Consider the following 21,275-nt stretch of genomic DNA (forward strand, 5'->3'; position numbering starts at 1 on the left):
ACACTAGAACTGTACACAGTTCTGGAGGTGGATTCTCACAAGAGCAGAGGAGAGAAAGAGAATCATCTACTTTGGTCTACAGGCAACACTCCTTTTAATGCAGTCCCAGACTCCATTGGCTTTTTGGGCTGTAAGCACAAATCTGACTGCCAAGTTTTTTTCAGAAATGATGGATAATGGCTTAGTAGCTTTGTATGCCAACTCCCTCAGGACTTGCAAATTAATCTCATTGGGTTTTATGGACTTGTGAACATTGGCGTTCCTTGGTCTTGAACCAGATCCTCTTCTACAGCGGGCTTAGTGTTTTCATTCTCCCAATCCCTGCGTTTACCATTCTTGACATGGGTGGAGTGGCAAGAGCACTTGCAGTAGAAGATACATAAAGAACATATCTTTATGATATTGTTCTTTCTCTAGAATTTAAATGAGTAAATTTTTTTTAGACTCTTGAATGTTTGTGGTAAATGATGTTGACACATTTTATATTTTATTTTAGGAATTTGTGAAATCATAGTTACATACACTACATGTCTGTTAAAAATCTGCTAAGGATTGCCTGATAGGAATATTTTTATATAGTGGCCTATTTATGAGCTTCCTTGCTGATTGCATTTTAAAAGAATGTCTCCCTGCACAGATGCCATTCAGTTTTCTAATTTACTTTTAAAAAGGTAATCCTTTTTAGAGATTTATTTGCTTAAGATAATGAGGTAGGATTACAGCAGAATTAACTGCAAGGCTATTAAGTGTTTGGTTTTTTTTTCCTTGGGTCTAGCCTTATGCTTTCAGTTTGAAAGTAAGCTGAGATTTATTTTTCCTAGGCTACAAAACAAATTCAAGACAAGAAGACAAAAAGGCAGCTAAGGTAGTAATTCTTCTGAAGAATTAAGACACTGGTGTCTTTGAGGTATGTTTGTTTTGGAAATGTTGTTAATTATTTATTAATCTTCATGCTATGTATGAGAGTAATTGTGAGTGCTTTTGAACATTAGTGACTTTTTCACATCTTCAGATGTAGTTCATTTGAAAGGAAACTCCAAAATTCACATATATATATATATATGGGATTTTTAAAATAAGTATGGGAATTTAGTTGTAAATGTGCTTCTGTTTTATCTGACACTATCTTTCTAGAAAATTAGATATATCCCACCTGCAAAGTTAAAAATCTAGAAGCGTTCTACATTCTTTTTGACTTGACAGTTGCTACTTTATTTATGTGCTGTAGGTACTGAGAAAAATTTTGAAATAAGAATGTTCAGGAAAAAACTGCAAAAATTTTATATGCAATACTTAGTACCATATTTTAAACAGCTACAATAAACATTTTTATCAGTTAGATGTTAAAGAGAATGTATAGAAATAAATTATTAATAACTACATAAGGGAGACAATAGAAACTCATCAGTAGGTATACTAAAGATAAATGGAAGATAAATTCATCACTGACTTTTCACAAGTTTAAAGATAGCCTATTTAACATTGTTTTCCAGTTTCAAAAGGTTTGAACTCAGTAAATTGGATTCTACTTTTGTAAATGTACCAGCAAAGCTTGTGGGGAACTAAGGAAATGGAGCTGATGCTAATTTCATTTTAGGTCTAGTTATCACTAAGCACATTCAGGAGCTTAAACAGGGAAAATTACAGTCTTCAGACATTCAAAAAGTACTGGGGCCTAGAAAGGGTTATTTCTATTACATTTGGGAAATATTCTTTTGTAGTTTATTTTTCTTGGTATGCTTTCCATCCCTAGTTTTCTCTTTCATTCAATATATTGAGTTTCAAAGGATTTTTTTTTTTTGTCCTAGAGGAGGTATTTTCTCATAACAGTAAAACCACAATTCCTCCATCTTTTATTACTTCAATACTCACCTGAAGCTACTTCATTTTTCAGGAGGTATATTTCACCACCATAAACTCTTGTTTATTCTACATTCCCACCAGATCTGTGTAATTTTGTTCACATTTGACCTTATAGAAGTAGCACGTAGAAGTTTGGCTAGTGAGACAAACATCTCATGGTTGTTACGTTCTGCAAGTCTATAGTGTGATGCACAGATTTTGTCCAAAAATAATATTCTACTAAGAAAACCTCAAAAACACACACACAAACTCAGTTTACTCTTGCCTCAAAGACAATATTTATTTTAGCTCTCTTTAAAACCACACACCTGCTCAAGACTGTTGACCTCTAAGATTTTTTTTTTGCCTTGCTTTAGATGTTCAATGACAGGTTTGAAGCCTGAGAAGTTGAGTTCTGTAAGCTATCTTTGCATAATATCATTCACAGTGAATAGATTCAGATTTTTTGCCTCCTAGCATTTGTAACCACAAGTACCTCTCATTTATTGTCAGTCTTTTTCCCTGGAGAAAAAATATTTGAAGTACTGTAATATATGGCAAGAGGGAAATCAGCAAATATTCACATATTTTACCATACTATTCTTTCATCTTTCAGCGTACCTAAATTTTGTATTGAAGAAAGGAATTTAAAACTGTTGTTGCAAATTTGATGAGACTCTACACACGTGCCAGTGACATCTGGGAAAAGTGTTTTTTAATAAATGAAAAATCTCCTTGGCCTTTTCCTGACTCCCATTGAGACACATACTTGTTCCTCAGGGCACAATTTGTCTTACAGAATGTATTTGATTTGTAGTTTAAGGATAGAAGCTCATCATATCTGTGTTAAATACATGTAGCTTTCAGAAGCATGGTAAGGCAATATTTTTTATACTGAGGTATGAGGATAAAAAAGTGTAAAAAAAAGGATAGATCTTACTTCACTAGGTCTGTCTGAAACAAGATACCAAGTAAAATATTTAATAATTTTTAGTCAGTGCACTTTAGCTTCAGATCTATTTGTGATATTGATGTATTTTTGTCTAGCCCGACCCCTGAGTGTTCCCATGCATACAGTGTTGTTATTACATATTTGTTTAGCCTTTATAAAATCTTCACTTTCCTTCAGTTATAGAGAAATAATTGCAAAACAGCAGACAAAAAATAGTATAGTATGAGGAAAAACAAAAGAAGCAAATCATGTCTGCCCTTTCTCATTCCATCTGCCAGATTATTTAATCTCACTCAGTTTAGTATTTCTGTAATTTTAGATATTATGAGATGGACAGGTTAACATCTGATTTCAAATGGATTTTGAGTGGATTATTTAATCTGCAGTTCAACATTTCTGACTCTTTATAGAAGTGTAAACATTGTCTTTGGTAGCAGAGAAGTCTCTGATTTTCCCATGCAAGAGCTTTGCTGTGTATAATAATCAGAATAAAGGAGAGGTAGTTTAAGTAGTGAACAATTGGTGTACATATGTACACCAATTTATTTATTTATTTGTTTGTTTGTTTGTTTATATATAAAATATTTCTCTGAGACCCCATGTTAGAGTTAAAAAAATGAGTTTATGGTTATCTGAAGCTATACTTTCAAATCTTCTCCTGGTGATACATGCCTTGAACAAGCAGTGTAAGGAACTACTAATAAAGTCCATACTGGAGCTTTGGAAATAGTTAGCTCTACTGATTTAATAAACCTGAATGATCTGAGTAAGTAGAAACTTGCAAATGCCACAGAGGCTCTTTACCAGATGACTGATATTTCTGTTTGTAGCTTTCTATATATCAGTTGGTTGCTCCATGCCTAATAGTCCAACTTAGATTTTTCTGTTCTAAACCCAGATATCCAATTTTGCTTCTCTGATTTAGAATGAAGTTACCTCATCTACCCAATGATCTTGCGCATGTTTTGCCTTTTTATATGGTTATAAAAACATGTACAGTTTTGCTAAAGTATTGAATGTCTACTGTATTCTTTTGGTATATTTACCTTTCAAAATTACTACATGAAAATAGTTTATACATGGAGCAGCCTCCATTTTCATTCTGTTTAAAAGCCTGACTTGATAAATGCAAATGAAAGTTTCAGAGCTACCTTGTGACAGATGTGTAATTATGATGGAGCTAAAGGAACTCAGCCTTCTTGCAAGTGTTGCTAGATGTTTGCCTTACTTTTCAAGATATAAACCAAGAAATTAATTGCCTAGAGTAATGTACTTTGAGTCAACCTTGTATTTCAGCTTACTGCAAGACTGAGTAGTATATTACTTCCTGGAAAATTCAGAAATATTGCAAAATTTTTTGACTGTTTTGTGAAACGGAGCTGAAAAATATTTTAAATCAGGAAGTTTACTGAAGTGTACAAAAAACTGCCAACCTAAATTTTTACTATATGAGCTTTTCAAGGTTTTCCATTCTGAAAGTAATTTAAAAACTGAAATTATATAACAAAAAATTCTGTCTCTCTTCAAAATAATTTCTGGCTTCAAAATCAGTATAAACTGATCCATATTATTCTCAGGTTTAAAAGGATTTGATTTCATTTGAGATAATAATGTAAAAGGCAGAGGAATTAATAGAAAAAAAATTTCACACTGTATGTCTTGAGAAAAGACAAAATATTTTGAGACCATTTCATATTGCTTATGTGTGCCAGAAAATATTATTAATTTGGTTGTAACAACCACAATATGCAAGTGTTCTTGAAAAATCATTAAAATATTCAACCACCTTGTCCAAATATGTGAGAAGGATTTCAAAGCAAATTTCTAAACACTAGATCAAAACTTAGTGAAAGTCAGTCAGCACTATGACTTGTCTGAATTAGAAGCTGGATTATTTGGACGTGTCTGCAGTTTTCTTTTGTGCAACCATTCTTGTTTAAAAGTACAAAAACTAGGTATTTTGTGAAATCAGTCACAGCTCAAAGTAGTCTGTGTGCTCCCTTTTGGAGTCGTAAAGAAAATCATTGAATACTCATCACATTGCTTTCCTTTGTCAACTTAGTGGCAGGTATTTCCATTCTGGGACTAAAATAGCAGAAGTACAGGAGTGCGTGTGAAATGTAACAGCAGGAGGAATCAGGAAGAAGGGGAAGAATTAATTGTATCTGTCTTCAGTTGATGGAAGTAGCATAAGATTCCAACCTGAAATGGCCAGGAGGTCAGCCTGCCTGTGTGGCAGAGGTGTATCTTCAAGCAGGGCAGAGGGGTGCAGCTTCACCTCACTGGGGGTGAAGTAGCTGCCAAGGGCAGCCAGTGGTTATCCAGGTCGCATCCTGGCCCTTGGCAATGGGGCACAGCCTTGGCTGGGCTCTGCTGCAGAAGCTGTACCATCGGGAGCATCTTGAGAGTGAAGGGCAGGCTTCTTTCTCAGCTGCAAAGTGTGCATTGGGTGTGATCTGATCAGCAGAGGTCAGTTTGTATACAGGAGTTTGATTTTAATTGGCTACCACTGGCACATGCCAATCTGCTCGACTGTGCTTTCACAGTCTTTGGTTTAAAGAATTTATTTAAAATCAATTTTTTAAATAATATAATTTATTTAAAATTTATTTAAACAAATCCAAAAAGACACAGATATTCAGATTTCTATTACCATTTTTTCCTTGACATATATAACTCAATGTTTATTGGTTTTCAGTTGCTCCAGGAAAATTGCAGGAAGTGAAAAAACTACAGATATAGGGTTGTTTTTTTTCTTTCAGAATATATGGGAGCTGCTTAGCAAATGCCACTAATAGCACTTGAATTCTAGGATATACAAATCCACAAACATCCCTTTTTACCCAAAATTTTATTATTTCCGTGTTCTAGTCTTATGTATTTTCTGGCAATATGATTTTTTCCCCAGCAAATAATTGCTTGTGGTTTTTGATGCTTGCTTCTTACAGTTATGGTTGGGATTTCTTACACTACTTTCTTATGAAACAGCTAAATAGTGTAGTATAACTCTTCCAAAATATAGATTAAAAAGAATGTTTCCTCTGATGTAAAGAGTCGTTTGTCCTTCTCTTTCTTACAGTGAAGTGAGTTTAATTCTAAAAGACATTTAAGTTCAAATAAAATAATGTTTAAATTAAGTTGTAAGGTTGCCTGAAAAGGAATATGGACTACCTTTATTTTTTCCTAATAATCTAAAATCACAGTGTCCAGATGTGCCTCATGCTCTGGGGAATTTTTTCTATTTATTTTTAATGGATCAATTTTTGAATACTGAAACTGATCAGTCCCTGCTGTTGAGATAATGTTCCAGCCATCTATAGATAGCACACAATTAACTTGAGGCAAAAGAGGGAAAACCAGAAAGGAAATATATACTAGACACAGAATATTTCTCTGTGTTCTGTATTCTATGTCAGTTTTAATGGGTCTGTAATTAGGTCACGGGACTGATTGATATCAGCACTTAGCTTCCTAGGTGACATCACCCTCTGCTTCATTACCTAATAGAGATTAAGATGTTGACACATAGAAAATTCTGCTTCCTGGACTGGGAAAAGTAACTAATTAAACAGGCTGCAGACTTGACACTGTCTGAATTATTTACCAATATACCCACATAAATATATCTCCAACTGGTGACTGATAGGAAGGAAGGAAGAACACAGAGCACATGAGGAAACAGACGTGTTTGCAGTTCATGCGTCTAATTTAAAGAAATTATTTTATAAATAGTCTGGAACGATGGTGCATTTAAAAATTTTAGGTAGAAAAACTAAGTCAAAATACTGTCAAGATGCTTTGAGATTCAACAAGAAGACAGATGTTATAATGCATGGTCAAATGGACAGAGATCTTGGCATGATCCAAAGAGCATGTGATTCAAAGAGATCAACAGAAATAAATAATGAGATGAGTTTCTTATATATCTATACATAGAAAGCTCATAAATCCAGCAAAGGACACAGCTTAGAATGGTCCTTAATTTAAAAATATTTGCTGTGTTTTAAACTGAACATACAGTGTAACACTGCAAAACACAGCAACAACCTTTCATTCATCCTTATAAAATGTGTTGTGATTGAGGTGCTGCATGTTGCAGCTGGAAGAGATTGATGCAATCATTAGTGCTGTTTATTATTTTGTTGCTAAAGAGCCTCTTCCTTTTTTTTTTCTTTTTTTTTTTTTTACTTCCTTTCACATTTTGGAGACAGTATTTACTCAAAATTTATTCAAATTTATAGGATGAAACATTCAAGAAACATTCAAAACATGACTTTTGAGATTTTAGGAGTATTGTTGTTAAGAATGAAAAAACAAGGAAGTATATTTTTCTTAGCAGTAATCTGAAGATATATTTGTGCTTGAGAGAGACTGCTGAGTGATATAAGATTACCTTTACTCTTGAGAGGACTACAAGGAGTAAGGTTGGACAAGGCTATAAGAACTCACATCTGATCATAGCAGCAGGCTGCAGCATGAAAATAAACACCTGGATGTGAGAATAGAATAAAGCTTTGTAAAATTTTTTGGTAGAAGATACTTATGAATGAGTTGAATCTCAGACATTTCTATTACAATTGTGAGTAAGAGCTTAGTTCATGTGTGCCATGTGTAAAGATTTTTTTATCTTTTTGATATCCTGCAAGAGTCCTCAGACTTACATCTGCAAGAAGAAAAATTTACTGTTATGAACACACAGACACACACACACACATATATATATATTTGCTTTCGAATAAATTAGGAAATATTGTGTAAATAACATTTTGATGCTGTTCTATACATACAGGTTTTCATCTCCTATTTGTAAATTCCGAGTGTCATAAAATGCACTGACAAATTATTGCCTGCGTTAGTTTTGAAGTTGTTTCTGTTGAGAGATCTTAGTGTCATGTTTGATGTAGAAAGTAGTAGGGATACCCTATGAAATTCTGATACAATATTGCTCCTGACAAAATGAAAATCAAATACACTGATTTAGAAACACTAAGAATAGGCTTAATCCAAGTCTGAAAGCTCTAATCCAAAATTATACAGAAGCTGTAATGAACGAGATGGATGGCTTACTGGCGCCTGATCTGACAAGGGAAGAAGCAGAAATTAGATACAATGCATCTCTCAAAGTCTTTTTTTAAAAATACCTGCATCAATTTGATTGTTAAGGCTATAATCACTGGAATACTTTTTTTTTCCAAAGTGCCTTCTTTTGTGCTCAACTTTAAGACTGAATTATTTGTTAGTTTGTGGCTCAGTAATAGGTCTGAATGCATCAAATCTCATGAGTTGCCATTTTCATCAAGTAGAGGGAGAAAAAGAAGAAATTAATTCAAGTAAACACCCATGCTTCAAAAAAATAGTCTCTTCTAAAACTGCTTGTGTTTCTTTGCAACATATGTCTCTAGAAATCAGTTATAATTTAAAAAAAAGAAAAGTAGTGGATACTAACAACCCTTTACAGGTCATCTTACTAGTCATTAGCCAGGGGTTATATCTCATTTGCTTCCAGAGCTAAAACTTTATGCAGAAATTGAGCAGTGAGGGAAAACAGCTGCTGTCTAAAATTTCCAGCCATATAGTAGTTTGAATGGATAAAAGAGAGATAAGCTTGATATTTAATGCAGTCTAATGAGATGAATACAAATATTTGGACATTTCTATTTTATGCTGCCTGTGAAGACATATTCACATGAAGAGCTATGTCATCATTAGTTTTATTCCTGCAGCTTTCAGAATTATGTAGGACCACTTTAACAAAAACAGCAACAAAAAACCCAACCAAATAACCAACCAAAAAAAAAATCTAAAAATAAAACCACCTCACCACCCCCAAACACAAACCAAAACAAATTTAAAAAAGAAATTTCCATATTTTTTCCTCAATATTTTAAAACATGTGGACAGGAGATTTCTCACTCTCCTTTCTCCCCTTCCTCCACTCCTGAAGCACATGTGTCAGCTAAGAGAAAAATTGATCTTTGACAATTACCAGTAAATATATTCTGATTGGCTCCCACAAGCTTTTACTCATCTAATTAAGACCTTTTATTCAGGACAACTTGTACCATAATTTCAGAAATAAATTAAGCAGTCAGTTACTTTTAAGTTTGCTGCAGTCTCATATAGGTGGGTCTTTGTCTGTATATGCTTGTTACTTTTTAACTCACTTTCTATAGACATGCCTTAAGTTTTCTTAAAGGGATCCCAATGTCTTTTCATCACTCCTGACTTTGGCTGGTATCAGTACAGCTCTCCAAGGAGCAATTCCCCTCACAGAGTTTTATTTTCTTAGAAACCTTTCATTTTTTCTAGACTATTCTGACAGACTGGTTTGCAATGGTTGTGACTATTTCTTCATACTGGTTTTGGTTTTTTGTTTTCTTTTTTTTTTCTTTGTAAGGGTTTGTTTTGAGATAATTTTGTGACTCCTCATGCCTTGATTCTATTAAGTTTCTGCTATGGGTTAATCCATTTCTCCTTGATGCAATGAAGAATTTTAAGTTGAAAAAATTGCATACCAAACTTTTCACTGAATATTTTAGTAATTTTTCCAATTTAATTAAACCAGTGATCTATTAATGAACAGTTTGGTTTACATTTTGTGTACATAGTTGCAGTGAGGATCTTTTTATTTTCTTTCATGTCAAACTTTTTTAGAATGTTTGATTTGGAGGATTTTAGTTCTTTATGATTTAGACCCCAAAATTCTTGAAGGTGTCTGAATTAAGAGGCTTTGTGCATCCCTGCAATTTGCTATATTACACCAGTGAAAGAATTATTGATATCTGGAAAATAGAAGACAACTGCATAGATTTTAGCCCCTCTTCTTAGTCTCACTGAATTCAACTGGACTTCACATTTCAATATATGCAAATAAGTGGATACATGAAAGTAACTTTTTTGAAAGAAGGTTTATACACCATCCAAATTTGAAAAAGAAATGCATTATACATGAAGGGTTTAATAATTGATAGATATGTATCATCCCTATTAAAAAAAAAATGTATACTGAACATTGGCAGCAGATATGATCCTTTAGTGTAAATCTGAATTGTTAAGTTTTACAATACAATATTATTCTTGGGATCTTTCCTAATGTGTTGCATTTTTTTACACTTGTTTGCAGTAAATTAAAAAAATAAAATTAATGCAACTTATCAATGGGTAAAGCAGATTTGTTTTATTTATTGTCCAAGGTGATTTATATATCATCTTACAATTGTGACTACTGTGGGGCAAAGGTTGAGTGACTATTTTTGGGGAGACTGATGAATCTTAATTTTAAGAGGTAATAAAGGAGTAGGTTTCTAAGATTAAAAGTGCAGATAATAACAACACATTACTAGAGGTTTTAAAAATAGACGTTCAGGAATTGAGAAACAGAAGGTTGCTGGTACAGATGAGGGAAAAATGTAAACATTTTCAGACAAGCACCCACTCAAGGCTCTATATGCACGACTTTGCTGTTCAAATATACCGAAACTCTTTCTGTAATCAAGCTAGCTAATTGACAGCAGACTGAACATTGTAGCTAAAGCATGTGAAAGGGGAAAAACATATCCATCCCAGAAATCTTTCACTAATAAATTAATTCCTGTTTCCATGTAACATTGAACTAAATCTTTTAAAGTGACAATATTTTATAGGTAAGTTTCCTTCCAGTGAGTGATGGTTAAGAAGAGAGGATCATTTATATCTCCATTTGCTTTTCCTGTTTTGTTTTTTTTTTCCTTTAGTTTGAGAACCTGTGGTTTGGTAATATTTCAGGCATGACTCAAATTCTTCCTAGTCCCATTTCCCCAAAAATTGTAGAATGGTATTTCATTTAGAAGGGATCAGAATTTGAAGAGAACATATTGCCATATGTTTTTCTATATTAAATTAGAAGTGTATGGAATGTTATGTGTAAAAATAGCTTCTACTTGAGAAACACAAGAGATATATTGTACTGAAATCTTTTTGTTAGTATTTGCGTATTTCAGGAAGTTTTTCTTTAAAAGGTCATTTGGTTTGAAATTTGGCAGTGAGTATGATGTTTCATTCAATGAGATTTGACTTTTTTTGCGTGTGTAATAATAAGTCAGGAGTGTCTGATTCGATCTTGTTTGCAGTTTTCTTTTGTTTTGTTTTGTTTTGTTTTGTTTTGTTTGAAGAGTGGAATGCCTATAAATTGCAATCAGAATGTGATACAGAGCCAAATAAATACTTTAAAGAAGATAAAATAATGAAAATCCTGGTATTCAGGAGCATTGTTTCATTCTGATTTTTCTGGGTACATTGAATTTCTTAAATTCTGTCTTTTGCTATATTTACTGCTAAGGCAAGTAAAAGAGGAAATGCATGTGTACTGAGGACAGCCTCTGAAGGTTAAATTAACTTAGTGAAATCACTTCTTAACAATTCTGTGTTATTCTCTTGACGGAGAGTTTTCTAATTAGCATATAATGTCCAGGCTTCCATTTCATGGATCAAATTAAAATTATCCCTCCACAAGATCTTCCTCAGGTGATCTGAAAATTCTCTGATGTGATACTTTTCAATTGCCTGTATAATTTACACTTTGTTACATTACATGATCAATGATCTACAGAACAAGAAGTAACTTGGTCATGCCAAATCCTAACAGTCTAATTGTGTTTCTTCTTGATAGAGCAACTCTAGCAGTTCCAGATGGAGAAAGTTTAAGCTCTGAACACTTATTATTCATCTTTGACATCTATGGTTTTCAAGTGGTGTTAAGGTTAAATGAGAGTTCATTTATCCTCTATTTCATTTAGTAAGTGCTCTCATAATTAAATGCAGATCCATGTAATTTAGTGATAGAAAGAGGAATTCATTAAGATTCCTGAGTAAGAAAAAGTGTTAACAGAACTGCAAAGGTTATAGAAATTCAGCCTCTGCTTAAGGTAAATTAAGCACAAACCACATTCCTGTAACATGAATGAGATTGCTTTAACTGTAACTGACAAGAAAAATCAAACTTCATTTCCATCATCTGTGCACACCAATAGCAAATGAAAACAATGCACTTAATAAATCAATAAATCAATACTTAATAATACAGTTTATATAGCTTTCATGCATTCTGTAATGTATTTTGGGGGGGGTATAACAGCATAATTGCAAACAATATGAAACTGTCATTCACTTTATTTCAAATTTTATTTTCTGAAGGAAAATTCTTAAAGTGTCGGGGAGGGTTTAACAGCATAATTGCAAACACTTATGAAACTGTCATGCACTTTATTTCAAATTTTATTTTCTGAAGGAAAATTCTTAAAGTGAACTAAATTAAAAGATAATTGCTCAACATCTCAGGAAAAAGCTGATAGCCTTTTATTACTTCTATTGCCAAATTTTGCATTTAATTTAAACTGTAATTTTCAAATAGTTTTAAAAGTCAAAGGGCCAGCAAGCTTTGTCCTCAACTTCAGTAGAGAAAAAATTCAAGAAAAATGTTACTACTATTTGGGTAATATAATGATATGATAATAAGGAAACAGGGAAGTTCTGTTTTCTATCATAAAATTAAAAATATTTTTATTTTACTTTGTATATTTACTTAGATACATCTGCATGAGAGAAACATGTTTTTCACCTAACCCTTGAAAGTATTTTCTTACTATTCCCATAGCATTTTTCTCATTATGGCAATCAAACACATTTTGAGAAATAATTTATTCTTAAAATATCTGATGTTTCCCCTGTAAGAGAAAAAGTATTTTGAAAATCTGTAATAGAATTCCTCTTGAAGTGCTACAAATTTTCTTAGTTCAATAATCTAAATCTAGGATACTTTTTTTATCCTCTTCATACATCTTGATTATCTATCTATTCAATTACCATTTCTTCTTGGTCATTTTCACATTGGTTCAGAAAAAAACCCAAAAAAACAAAAAACCAAACAAACAAAACAAACAAACAAACAAAAACACAACCAAAAAAAAACCCCAATTAACCCCCCCCAAAAACCCCAATTGGGTTAAAATTTCATTGCTGCACTTGATTTTTCAAATATCTGCCAGAAAATGGAAAATATTCCAGGTCAACAAGATATTTTCCTTTCAAACATTCCACACTCTCCTGTGCTGTTTGGTCTGTAAGACACCTTCCATTTTGGACATGCTAATCTCATTAGCATGGTCTCTATACTTTTTTTCAGACTGTTAATAAGGATTTTAATTAAAACATGACCTAGCACTCATCCCAACAACATTCAACAGACACATCCTTTTGACACAATACATTGCTGTTTTTCACAGATCCACATTTTAAATATTAGTCTGTTTTCAAAGCAATGGTGAGCAGAGGAGGCACACCCTGTTATTAGGGACAAGTTATTGAAACTTAAAAATAATGACAATTAAAAATGTCTTCAGAAAAAAAAATTCTACCTTTCTTTCAGTCATAGCCTTCTTAATAAACCTCCTTAGTAACTCAGGTTCAAAACAATGGGTTTTTTTTTATTAAGGAGAAAAGAAAGAATAGAGGCAAATATTAACTGACAAGCACTTGTCATATTGTTCAAATAATTTTGTCATCAGGCTTAAATTTACAGCTCTTCAATCTGAAGAATATTATGTGGTAGCAGTGTTGGAAGATTTGTGCAGAAGTGCTAAAACATTTTCTCACTAGTTTGACCAGGTCCTTTGGTAATGTAACTACACTGTCTAACGTTAACCTACTGCTTCAGGAGTTATTATGCAAGGAATACCTTCCCTATATTTTTTTTTTACATTTGCTGGTGCCAAATCTCTTGAGATATTTGGATTTGAGATAAAACATAGAAAGGATAAGGGGGAGAAAAAAGTGTAGCAGAAAATGTAGAGCTGGATTAACTAAGTCAGGTTTTTCTGGGACTGTGTCCACTCAGGTTCTGAATATCTCCAAGGATATTTTCAGAATCTGTAACAATATTTAATAACGTCCATAGTGAAAATGTTTGTTATTTCTTAGGTTTAAATATATTTTATTGTAATTTAATTTGTGCCCATTATCTGCTGGCCTGTCACTGGGCACCACAGAGCTGAGCCAGGCTCTATCTTCTTCACTGCCCTCTTCACCAGTATTTAAGTGCATTGACCACTTGGGACTCCATTCCGCTACAGATGTGTGTTGTTTAGGGCACCCTTGATTGTCCACCTCCACAAAGGTGAAGAAAATATCAAAAAACCCAAAGTCCAGTGTGTGATTGTGTCCCTGTTGGAGCAGCTGCTGTAGGACACACTGCGTAGTTCAAATAGTGATAATGCCTGTGTTTGCAAAATTTACCTAATCCTGAAGTACTGGTATGGAAGATTCCATTAAATATTCAGAAACTTAGTGCATAAAATTGATCAGTGTGCTTATATTCTGATTATTACACCTGAACATATATGTGTACTAAAGCATGACATATATCAGAACATATCTGAGGAATTTATTTTTTAATCTTCTGGAGAAGCCGTCTTCATCATGTGTGGTGGATTTTGTATTCTGTTACATGGTGGGACACTTCAGGGAATTTTAAAATTGACTTTTAGGGATCCTAATGAGTGGATAGACCTGTTTTATCATGTCTCATTAAAGCTGTACCTACTATGTGTTTCCGGTGACAGCAGTCCCTTGTCTTAAGCATGAATGACATAAATATGGGTGATTTTAAGCAGTTATATTTGGATAACAGCCTGTTAACAAGCATTAACTTGAATAAAAGACATAATATTCAGGACTCCTGGAATGATAAATTGTCAGTAACTACTGAGGCACACTTCAGAAATAGGAGATACAGAGCTAAATATCGAGAAATGCTTCCCCAAAACAGGGGTTGCTATAGTGTGTGAGATAATTTAAGCCCTTTTACTTGAGAAGTAGAACAATTGGACAGATAATTTATTTTATGGCACATTTGAAGCTCTTCAATATGTTTTCAGAACTTGAATTTTATGGTATATTAAAAGCCTATATTATTAACATTTTCCATTAAAATACACACAAAAAAATGCTATGTGAAGATGATAAAGTGAGATGGGCAAGACATTGGAACCTTTGCAAAAATATTAATGATAACACTGCACGAATCGCATTTTTGAGGTGCATTTGAACATCAGCTAGAGCTCTAATTTGCTTTCCTTTAGTGAATAAAATTGTGCAATGGGAGAGTAGTTTAAATATATCACTGAGAAGAACATTTAGCTCTTTACATCTTTTGTTACAGTCTATACTTTGGAGCTTCTAGTCTCTTTTATTCTAATATAAAAGTTTAATCACTTCTCCCCCCACCCTCCCTTAACACTTCGCTTAAGGTTTTGTGGTTCGCATTTCTGTCTTTCCATTTAAAAATTACCTTTTGAGGAGGGAGATAATCCTCTGGTACTGTTCTTCAAGAAATGTGCTGAGTGGTGAGGCTAGAATTAAGTTCGTATTCTGTACTTGTAGAGAAACATATTTCATGAGCTTAGAGAAACTGGACCAGCTTCATAGTTGTACAAGACATAGATTAAGCAGCAAGAGTAAAAATTCTTTGAGTTTAGTTCAGTTATATCTATATGACACCAAAAAAAATTGTGTTCACAAATGTATTTAGAAATGTTATGGTTTCTCCCTCTTCATCCTGTTTCTAAAATAAGTAGGTCATTATCTTAATTATAAATCTAAACAGCAATTTCCTTATGAAATACAAAGTTAATGATAGTAACTATAATATACTGTTTCTATATATATTAAGTGACATAACACACCAGACTGGGCTGAAGATATTTCAAGTCAACAGCAGTGCTGGTCTTAGTGTTTATGTTTTCTATTTCCTCTGCCATGAATATTTTAAATATTTAATTGCCTAGAGTTTTATTTCTTTTTTTTTTTCCAGATGTTCTTCCAATAATCAGAGTATTTGTCCTAATTGTATGTGTTTGTTATGAGAACTAATTTGATCTCAAGTATTTCACTTATGTGTGTAGTGCTGTGCGATCTTTGCTCATGATATGTAGTGAATGGTAGATGAGGAGATTGGAAATACTGGCTCAGTTATGTTTATCATCTGCAGTGTCTAAGCTTTATTGCATCTCATTAGAATCTCCTTAAAATGCCAGATCAAACACACCAGAGCAGTGGCTGCTAATTGTGTTATCAAAACATAGATTAAAAGAGAAATTGAGGTTCACATACATATTCTTCAGCATTTTGAAAGATATTTATGTGGAAAACTGGCTAATGGATTAAAGAGGAATTTGACATTATCATAAACTCAGTGTGGTCCTCTTCACCAAAATGTTGTGGACTACATGAGGTGTTCTTTAGGAAGGCTGTGAAGGTCCAGCCATGTCCCTGGACCAGCAAAGCACTGCAAGTGCTACCAGTTTTTCCCTCTTCCACTCTAGAAATCACAATGATTGATAATTCTTCAAGTGGGTCTTCCCGGTATTCAGTCGTCATGTTCACTTGGCTTTCACACACTTAGTCTTCATTGATATGTAACACAGTGACAACATATAGCTTATTACATATAAAAATGTAATAAAAAATGTTTTTTGATAAAAAATGTTTATACTGGTTCATACTGGAGTTGTGACAACAATTTGATCATTATTCCTGAGGGAAAATATTAAATGAAAGAGCATAAAATTTGAGGGCTGAACTTTTATTCAAACTAGAATATCTCTGTTTGGTGTCTTAGAATTTTGTTTTGTTTTGTTTGGAATGTTTGTTTGTTTGTTTTGGGTACCTCTATAGGTGAAGTATTACTGTCTATACAACTTTTTCTGCCTCAAGCACAGTTCTTGGGAACCATTTCTGAGAACAGAACTACCTAATACTGGTCCCTCTCTGCCCTGTTCTGCACTGGGGCAGCCTTACATTGAGTTGTGTGTGCAGTTTTGGGTGCCACAATACAAAAATGATGTTAAGATGTTGAGGAGCTTCCAAAGGAGGGCAATGAGGATAGTGAAGAACTTGGAGGGGGAGATTTACGAGGAGTGGCTGAGGTTCAGCCTGGAGAAGAGGAAACTGAGGGGAGACCTCACTGTGGTCTTCAACAGCCTGACAAGGGGAAGGAGAGGGGCAGGTACTGATCTTTTCACTCTTGTGACCAGTGACAGGACTCGAGGAGACACCATGAAACTGAGTTGAAGGAGGTTTAGGTTAGATGTCAGGGGAAAGTTTTTCACCTAGAGGTGGCTGGGTACTGGAATGGGTTCCCCAGAGAAGTGCTAACAGCACCAAGCCTAATCAGTTTGGACAATATATGGACAGTACTCTCAGGCACTTGGCGTGATTTTTGGGGTGTCCTGTGCAGGGCCAGGAGTTGGACTTGATGATTCTTGTATATCCCTTCCAACTTATCCGATTCTACTATTAATTAAAAAAAAACCAAACATTCATTCTGAATGATGAGCTAAATTTAAAGGAGTTATGGTCTGATTTTATGTGAGATGATGACACATTTTTAGGATGGATAATTAAATGAGGCCAACTGATATAACCTGGTACAGCAGAATCATTACAGAGTCAACATTACTATTTCATGTAAGAGTTTAATTCTTTCTTTGTGCTTTATGATATGTAAGAGGGGGAAAAAAGTAAATATTGAAGAAACATATATAAGAAGCTAGATTCCACTTCTAATGTAATTTTAGGAGTCCTCTCAATGGTTATTGTATCTGACAGATTATTGAAACAATAAATAAGCATATTCCTTAGATGTCCATTATTTATTACCAGTATGTGAATTGCCCTCATTTCACAGGCTACAAAATAGTTTTACAACATGTGCACTCAATGTGCACAATATCAGCACATAATATAATTAGAAATGTTATTAGCAAATAATTAGCCAAACCTAAAAGTTAAAGCTGAAGCTTATTAATCAGTCACACTGGGATATGTCCCACTTCTCTATCTACTGGCAGGTGAGCTTACAGGCAATATTTCTCTCCTCTAAATCTAGTGGGTTTCAATGTTATTATACCTTTTCCTCTGAAGTGTGTGGCTCATTGACAGCCTGCTCTGAAATCTGTTTTCACAATATCTGCAGTATTATTCTGTTAACCAAGCTCTTACCTGCTGTGACAGAAAGACTGCATTTCCATCACATGGAAAGATTATTTTATAGCTCCCTCTTAATAACCTCCTGCCCAAACCTGACTTTTAATTTTTTTTTTTTTTACTGGAGATTAGACTTAGAAAATGTGTGAAAGAACATTTGTCTGCCTTAGGCAATGAAGACAGGGGATGTATATAGGTAGTAAATTAGTTGGAAGTAAAGAATTTCTCCTGATAGTTCTCATACTTAAATTGTATTCTACCAATAATTTACCACTCAAGTTAGGACAAAGGATATAATCTATTAACTGGTGAAGCCTCATTTGCTTCTCTATTACCACACTTTTTCAGCATGTGTTGACTCTTCACATAAGATATATGAGATGGCATGAAGAGATACAGTAGATAAAATTATAGAACTTAGACAAGCACACCCTTATTTTTCAATGGGTGCAGTTTGCCTAATCTTACCTCAGTATCATAGAATCATGGAATTGTTTAGATTGGAAAAGACCTCTAAGATCAAGTCCAGCCATTAACCCAGCACTACCAAGTTCATCACTAGACCAAGTCCTGAGTGCCATATCTACACATTTTTTTAAATAACTCCAGGGACAGCGACTCCACCACTTCCCTGGGCAGCCCGTTCCAGTGCTTGACAACCCTTTTGGGAAGATTTTTTTTCCTAACATCCAGTCTAAACCACTCTTGGCGCAAACTGAGACCATTTCATCTTGTCTTATCATGTTTTACTTTGGAGAAGAGACAGACATCCTTCTTATTACAAGTAATTTCCAAGTTGCCTGAATATTCAGGCCCATAGATGTAAAAAGAAGTAAAGTAAAGCTAAAGAAAAGTAAACAAATAATCAGCAGTGTTTTGAAAACTCTTTTAAAATCAACTTTGACATCCTAGACAAAATTGATTTTTTCTGAATAGTAGACAGATATGTGAAATTATTTACCTAGCAATTTCTAATAAGTCATCCCTGAAATGCAAGTATATACAAATTCTTCTAATTGCAAAATTAATTTTTACAGTCAGAAACCTTTACTACATGAGACACAAACATAAAAGAAAAATAACATAATTATAGAGGTAAAACCAGCTCTTGAGCTTCCTAATATTCCTTGCACATCCATTTAAAAATTTTACTTATTTTAAGAGGATGCCTGTCACTGCAAATACCCCAGGTACACAACCACTAGGTCGAATACAATCTATGCAAATATTAGAATATCGTGTTTTGATATTGTCATAGCACTTGCATGCTTCTTAAAGGTTAAAATATAGTTTACTGCTTATTATTATGATGGGATCTTATTTGGTAGCTGATGCAGAAAACGCTGTGTGTTATAACATGGATCTCTCCCTTTCTTATGAGCTTGATTGAAATCTGAATACAGTCACTATATGTTTATGGAGTAATGCTTATTTTCTTTCTAATGTATGCCTGTTGTGTGTCAAGTTATTCATCACAGATAATCAGATAACTGAATACTCTTATTGCTGCAACTTCCAAACAGTAGCATGCAAACTACACAAGCATATTTTATTAATATATTTTAAATGCAATTTATTTTATATACATAAACAAAGTGGTTTTTAATACTGAGTGACTGTAAAGTTTAGGTTTTTGGTTGTTTTTTTTTTATTCTATGCAAAGGATCTAGAGTAAGTTAGCATGTAGTGACCTCTAGTATATGCAGTACAGCTAGAAAAATCTGTATTGTTTACCTAGTTGGCTTTTGATCCTCAATGATTTATTTTTGTATTTCAACAACAAAATGTCCTGTGTGGAAATTGTTGGAATGTGATTTAAAAGCAAAATCAAACTTATAGGTGTGCTTTGGCTTTTTTTTTTTAATGGATTTTTTTTAGTGACCACTTTTTGATTTGGTCTAATGATATGCTGAGCAACTTTTAAAACTTCATCTTTTTAAAGCATAAACTTTATATGGACTTGTAAGCCTGTTTCTACTTTTGAAAAAATAGAGCATAGGGAGGACAGGGGTGTGGTAAAGTACTGAACAAGTTGTTCAAAACACTTTGGACCCTGAGATCCATGGCTCTCTGCCTAAATAGATTACTTCTGCTTGAAAACAAAGTTTTAAGTTGTAACATTTTTACATTGTAACCTAATATGCATAGACAGAAGACACACGTGTATGTATGTGTGTGCGTGTGCATGCATTTACATATGGAAAAATATATAGTGGGTATGACAGTTGTAGTGACAAAAATTTAGCAAAACTGAGAACTAAGCCCATGGGTCTAAAGTTTTCACCTTGAGACACTTGCTTTCAGCATCTCCTCCATGCAAAGCAATTTCATTTACCTACAGCAAGCACCCTCCCTGTTAACTACAACTGCTATTCATTTCAGTGTTACTCTACTTCAATACTTTTACCCCTTGTGCCAGCCTATGCCCAGAGAAGATTAAATTAGTTGGTGTAATAATTGAAATCTCATCTCTGTGTCAGGGCTCTTCTGTAGTTCTGGAGCTTGGAACTCCCATCACCAGGATTGCTTCGAGGAGCTGAGTGACATATTTAATATCTTGAAATGTGCTAATATCAGTTTGAACCTTTGGCGAGCTTACTCTCCTTAGTGTGATGCTAGATTTCTTGTCTGAAAGATTTTGAATATCTTAAGGGCTGTGTTGTTTTGATTTTTTAAGATTTTCTAAGCCTTCTGAGGTTAGCATTCTTGAATCAAACTTTCTCACACACTTTCTGTAAACAACTTATTGTTTTGCATTCTTTTATGGAAGAGGAGAAACTTGATGGACTGTTGATTTCTCCAGTGTCCCTGGAGAGGTGGCACTTTCACCCTCCAATCCTCTGTCACCTTTAGAAATCTATAAATGTAGGAGTCAGAAAATAAACACTCTTTTTTCCTGCCCTGAGAGCAGCAGTGTGTCTGCGTCGTGTTGTCTTGTGTCCTATAACGACAGGGTTATGATATGCAAGCAAAATGTGAACAGAAAATGAGTTTCAATTGCCTTAGTTCCATTGGTTTGGAACTGTGTCTATTATACAGTGCATGGAAAACAGAGAGAAGATATAAAGGTTTCTATTCTTTATTTCTTTATCTCAGTAAAACTCCTTGATATGCAATGTGTCAAATTATATTTGGTCTTTGGATACAAATTTTTTTAGAGTTATATTTCTAGCAGTTTCAGCAGAGCAAGTTAGAAGTGTGACATGGAGTACTCCTGAGATTATGCCTGTGATAGACAGAGGTTTTATTTCCTAATCTAAACATGATTCAGTTCATAATTACCTTTAGGGTACATATCAACTTGTGACATTCAATCTTGCCATTTGCCTAGTGTTTTATTCCCCAGAAATCTTCCTTTCAGACAATAATTGTTTTTATTTGAAGTATGTGTCTGGATAATGCAGTGTGTTTATCTGTGATTACAAAACTCTGTTTATATTTTGAAAGTTTTCTAATATTTGTT

General features: G+C 33.8%; 1 protein-coding gene across 1 annotated transcript in view; it reads left to right on the forward strand.

Moving 5' to 3' along the window:
- The first annotated feature begins 835 nt into the window (after positions 1-835).
- The window catches only part of CDH18 (cadherin 18), a 293,583-nt gene continuing 273,143 nt past the window's right edge, over positions 836-21,275 (forward strand). The window contains exon 1 of the mRNA XM_039714880.1: positions 836-907. The gene's annotated coding sequence lies outside the window, so the exon portion shown is untranslated. The remainder of the gene's footprint in view (positions 908-21,275) is intronic.

Source organism: Passer montanus, unplaced genomic scaffold (genome assembly GCF_014805655.1).
Source record: "Passer montanus isolate IOZ18808 unplaced genomic scaffold, ASM1480565v1 scaffold31, whole genome shotgun sequence".
Taxonomy (NCBI): domain Eukaryota; kingdom Metazoa; phylum Chordata; class Aves; order Passeriformes; family Passeridae; genus Passer; species Passer montanus.